The following is a 6,356-nucleotide window of genomic DNA, read 5'->3' as shown; positions in this document are numbered from 1 at the left end:
GGTGAAACACTTGGGCGAATGAACCCCTTTTCCAATAGTTCCTGCAACTGCATCTGCAACTCCTTCAATTCAGCTGGTGCCATCCTATATGGAGCCTTAGATACTGGAGCTGCTCCAGGAGTCAAGTCTATGGCAAACTCTAACTCCCTATCAGGTGGTAAGTGCATCAGCTCATCTGGGAAAACATCGGGAAACTCTTTGACCACCTTTACTTCTTCTAGAGGTGTAATTCTTGCATCCACATCGAGTACCGAGGCTATGAAACCCTGACATCCACTTTCTAGCAACTTTACCACTTGAAGAGCGGAGACAAGGACCTTCCTCACCCTTTTTATTGTATCTGCTCGGTATACCCACTCTTTCCCTTCGTCATCTGTTACCTTAATCAGCCTTTCCGCACAGATCACATTAGCTCGATGAGTCGACAACCAATCCATACCCAATATAACATCAAAATTCTGCATATTGAATTTAATGAGTTGTGCATCAAAGTTCTTCCCACTAATCTCCACTGGGCACGGCCCATACACTTCCTTCAACTGTGCAATTTTACCAGTAGGCATACTAACAATCATTCCATGGTCTAGGATCCTGGGTGACATCCCAAGTTTCCCTACAAATCTCTTAGATGCGAATGAATGAGTAGCTCCTGAATCAAATAAAACATAGGCTGGTATGCCCGATATGGGTAGGATACCTAGTATAACAATGTATATAATTTCAGCAGGTCATCAATATTAATCATAATGAACTTCTTAATTTAAAATGTACCTGCTACAACTTCTGTACTAGCCTCAGCTTCCTCGGCTGATAGGGCATACATCCTTCCCTGCGGTTGACTGCCTCGAGGTAAGGGAGGTCGGTACGCAGAGGGCTGCCTCGAGGTAAGGGAGGTCGGTACGCAGAGGGCTGACTGGAGGGCAAGGCTGGTCGGGCCCGACAGTCTTTCGTATAATGCCCATAGGAATGGCAGTTGAAGCAACGAATCTGAGACGTCGGAATTGGAGCGGGGCCCCTCTGCACTTGACCCGCTGCAGATGGAGGTCGAGGTGGCCTTGGAGCTGTAGGTGCCACATTAGTGTTCGGGCGAAAAGAGGTAGAACCCGAACCACCAACTGGCCTAGGAGGGTAGCCAGATGGCCTATAGGGCTGCCTATACATAGGCCCAGAACTGTATGATCCGCGGTAAGCCTTGGAGGAATTTCCCGCATCTGGGAATGGATTTGTTCTCTTCCACAGTCCAGGAGTGAGGGACTGTTCACCCTTCTGCTTATCTTCCATTGTTTTGGCCTTCTGTACAATCTGGCCATATTCGGTCAAATCCAAGACTTCAAGCACAGACCCAATAGATGCTTTTAGGCCTTTTAGGAACCTTGCTGCCTTCTCTTCAGCTGTTCACATATGCCTTGGGGCAAAATGGAACAAACTTTCGAATTGTTGCTGATACTCAAGGACAGTCTTACCTCCTTGAGTTAAGGCCATGAACTCAGTCTCCTTTCGGTCTCTGAAACTGCGCGGATAATGGTTATCCAAGAACAACTCCTTGAACTGCTCCCAAGTAGGTTCTGGATGAGCAGCCATCAATATAGGCTTGGAGGCTTGCCACCAAGAATTTGCCTCTTTCTTGAGTTGCAACCCAGCACAAATAAGTTTCTGGGCATCCGTGCACTCAAGCACCTCAAATATCTTCTCTAATTCTTGGATCCATTGATCCGGTTCCAGAGGGTCACTCCCCACCTTAGAGAATACCGGTGGTAAGTTCCTCTTGAATGACTCCACTACCCTTGACGTATTACTCGTCGCCGGGAAGTTAGGAGCATAGACAGGATAGTAGGAGTATGGAGGAGGCATCCCATGCTGAGGAATACCGAATGGTGGGATTGGAGGTGTACCCACCGCTTGTGGTCCCGTTCCCGACCCTACAGGTGGGTCCTGCGGAGTGAGTACTTGGGGCGGTTGACCCGGTTGAGAAAAATCCAACTGTTGCTGGATGGCAGTCATAAATGCTTGCTGTTGCTGAAGCATTTGCTACTGGAAAGCTTGTTGGGACTGCTGAATTATTGTAGCAATATCTCCCGGTGTAATGACCGGTGGAGGGTCCGGAAGTGTAGTCATAGGTGGGTTCCCATGTGCCCCACCCTGACCAAGGGTCTCTGGAGGTAGTGGAGGTGAGGTATGCCCCACAGAACGGGACCCCCTGGGATTTTGTGGTCGACCGACCCGACGAGGACCCCGCGAGGTACCTCGGGCATTACTACCGGATCTAGTACGTACCATCGTATCCCTGTACCTGGAACACATCACACACCATATTGGTTAAACACCATAGAATTGATTTAGGCACACAATCATATGCCATTACATGAGGTGTTGTAGTGTATGATAGCCTGTAAATAATCATAGCTCAATTCCATGATACAAGCAAAGTCCACAATAGACATGCTAATGGTCCCACTTGACCATAGCACACTAATCATAGGAATACATCCATAGTGACAATCAATGAAATCATTGCTATAAGGAGAGAAGGAAACAAGAAAAGAAGAAAAAAATCCTCAAAATTCCCCAACTGCCATAACCGGTGGGCTGAACCGGTGGGTAGGGGCCCGCCGGTTATACCTGCCGGTCTTACTGCCTCACACCGGCGGGTGGCACCGGCGGGTAGGGGCCCACCGATTATACCCGCCGGTTTTGCCCGTGTTAAAACACGAACAGGGCCCTACAGACCCTGTTCTGTCTTGTCTCTTTCCCCATCTCCTTTCTCTCTCTTCCTTTCTCCCTTGGCCGATCTTGGAGGTCTCCTCGGTGCTTCTACTCACGGGTCTATTCACCTACTCGACGCCTTAGAGAAGAGTCAACTCATCTTCATTCAAGTAAGTTCCTCCTTTTTCCCTTTTCTCAGAATTTCCATTTGGGTGAAATGCATGTATAGACTTTGCCTTAGGTTGTCTTTCCATATTTTTCACCATAGAACAGTCTTTCCATGTGTTTATGAAGATTCTACTATAGTCATTCGTAGTTTATAGGAATTTCATCCCTTCATTTGGAGAAAACCCCAATTTGTGCCCTAGGTTTCCAAATTTTGGGGTTTCTTAAATTTTTGATCCTTTTCTCCAATTGATGATTCCATTGTGATGCATTTCACTTGCTTTGTGCTTAATATGCTTTAGTTTGCATAGATTATCCATTGTGCTTGGAATCCCCATGTATTTTCATGAAAATCCCTATTTTTGGCATTGGTTTCCTTGATTTTCCTCCCATACATGTACTCATGGAACTCCATAGTCTATTTGGGGTATGTTCTTGCATTTCCATCATCCCACTACTATGGCATTTCGTTCTAGACCTGGGGTTTCAAGCTTTTACATCATTGTGAATGAGTTGGTGCATTGGAATCGAATCCTCCCATGTTATTTATGCTCTTTCCCCTTTTTGCTGTCATTTTACAATCTTGGCATGTTTCTATGCGTTGTCAACTACCGTGCTTCATGTCATAAGTTTCCTATCGTTCCTAGATTGTCGCCGTTCTGTTTTGCATGAATTTGGTTTTGGACTTCCCTTTCTTAACGCTGCTGTCTTTTCCTTTTTGTACTAACCCTTACTTTCTTTTCTTATTGCCAGGATGTCGTCACGCACCGGCAAAGGACCCTCTTCCTCTGGCGTTAGACGCAAGACCACCGCTTCTAAGCGGAAGAGTGCGGAGACCAGCTCTTCAGCTCCTCGCATAGGGAGACCTGCACCTGCCCAGTCTGACCCTACAGACTATGATGAGGAGCACTTCCTCAGTGCCGAGGCCGCAGCCAACTGGCCCAACTTCCTGAAGGGGTCAGTGTTGATGGAGAAGACCATGGTAGTCGAGGACTTCCATAAGGCTAGGCTTCAGGAGAGGTTCTCAGCATTGGGCTGGGACTCTATTCTTCATGTGGACCGACCATGCTACGAGCAGCTCGTCCGTCGGTTCTATTGTAACCTGGAGGTGTCGTATCCGTACGGGGAGTTCACCATCAGCAGCTTAGTGAAGGGAGTGGACATCCAGCTAACGGTAGGCACCTTGTCCAGTATCTTGGGTATATCGGCGGCGGGCACCGATACTACAGTCCCCCAGGGGTAGGCCTCAGGGACCATTCATGAGCCTGGAGACACCGGACTTCATCTACGAGACCATCTGCGGCAGCAGCAGTCGCCCGGAGTCCGAGACATCCTTCTACCCTGAGGTTCGTCTATTCGCCCGGTTGATCCAGTTCAACCTGCTTCCCAGAGGAGGTCATCGGAATCAGGTGGGTTTCATGGTGGCTTTCATTGCCTTCTGCATCTTCACGGCCGTAGAGGGAGGCGACGAGCACTTGTGCCTCCCCTACATTATTCTCAGAACGATGGAGCACCACACTTCCCACCCAGAGGATGGAGGATTCCCTTACGGCAGGATCCTCACTAGGATCTTCGAGTTCTTCGGGGTGGATCTGAGCGGTGAGGAGGAAAAGACTCCGGCTGATAGGTTCGACCAGAGAAACCTCCTGAAGATGGGTCTTCAGACCCTCATGGATTCACCTCCTAGATCAGGAACTCAGAGAGGTAGGGGTAGGAGGGCTGCCCCTATGGAGGATGTCCCCATGGAGGAGTCCAGTGAGGAGGATGAGGACTACGTTCCTCAGGACAAGGAGGAGGATCTGATGGGTGGCAGCATCCCTGAGGAGGCGCCTCAGGAGTCGAGAGGTCCTGGTCCTAGTTCTTCTAGAGCTACAGCCCCACCACCTGGGAGTGGTGCTTACGACTTTGAGGGCATGTCGTCCTCCATGCGGGCCTTGCAGGATGGCCAGGTTCAGATACTGAGGCGGCTGGACGAGATTGCCTACCAGGCAGACCACCTTGGAGGATTCCTTCCTTAGGCTGGGTCAGGACTTGGACACCAGGGCCAACGCTATCTCAGCAGACTATGGCCGGCTTCGGAGGGAGGTACGGCTGGTGAACGCGAGGTTCGATTATTACGATCACCGCTTCGACGTCAACTCCAGGCCTCCAGCGAACGTGGTGATCATCGACGACGATGACGACGACCAGTGAGGGCTTGGCTCGCCCACACTAGCTGTTTACCCGTTTTCTCCTTTTTTGTAGACATTGTATATTTATTTATTCTCATTCCTTGTATATGTATTGTAACTGGTTTCATTTATGGAATAAAATATCTTTGGATAGTGGATTTTTGTGGTGATTTCATATGTGGAGTGCTTGTGTGATTTTGTTGTGATGTATTGTGCCATCTGTGATCTTTGTTATATTTATTATCTGTTGTTTATCAGGTATTTGTGTAAAATTTTTGGAAATCCCATTTTACGCCGTCATGCTGCCGAAATTTCGTCGAAATAGTACTCTATAGGTTACATCACCAACCTAATCCCCTTTTTATCTATACTCACGCATGCCATGAATGCAATATATAATGCAATCCCTTTTTATACTTTCTTTCTTTAGCTTTTAATCTTTAAAGCTTTTATATTAGCCCAACCCCATTTTCCTATTATAGAGTCTACGGGATTCTAATGGTATGCTGTGAGTGGAGCAGAGCATCACGCTCTGATACCACCGTTTGTCACACCCCGTTCACACTGAACCGGAGCGGTGATCGAGTTAACACCAGTTAACCCAAACCTGCCAGGATCATCCGATACTGTATTCCACCACAGCATACACACACTAACACAAGTTCATCAGATCAGCGGAAGACTAAGTTTTACCTGTGAATAAGTCTCGTATACTTGATACCCGAATTGTGATACAATAAATATATATACATTTGGGCCCGAAGGGATGATATATACACAAAAAGAATAAAATTCAAATATCAAGTATATACAGGAAATCATCAAAAACCATCAGAGTACACAGCTCGGCTCGGTTTCAAGGCTGGAGCTCAGCTCGGCATCAGGGGTTGTGCCCAGCTCGGCATCATATAGAAGAGCTCAGCTCGGCCTCGGAAGTGGAGCTCAGCACGGCCTCCAGGGTGGAGCTCAGCTCGGCCTCAGAACTGCTGTCCCGCAGCACAGCTCTCACACGAGCAGTCTACGCCGTGCTCAAACTCCTCAGGGGTCCACCAGTCCTCTTCAGGAAACTCGACTGTGGGACCCACCCCATGCTCCTCAGATGTATTACCTGCAAAATCATCTAAAAAGGGGGTGTACACGTGGAATGAGCTCAGTAGCCCAGTAAGTAGAGAGGTGGACCACACACAACAGTCCACACATCACAACACATCATATGCACTACATGCCATGCTATACATTTTAATTCACATCCACCTAAGAAACATTACTAAGTCTTTGGTTTAAGTGCTACTACAACCACAGTGCGCGTATACTCCG

The sequence above is a fragment of the Macadamia integrifolia genome, unplaced genomic scaffold (assembly GCF_013358625.1).
Source record: "Macadamia integrifolia cultivar HAES 741 unplaced genomic scaffold, SCU_Mint_v3 scaffold720, whole genome shotgun sequence".
Lineage (NCBI taxonomy): Eukaryota > Viridiplantae > Streptophyta > Magnoliopsida > Proteales > Proteaceae > Macadamia > Macadamia integrifolia.
Note: the sequence above shows the minus strand (reverse complement) of the source record.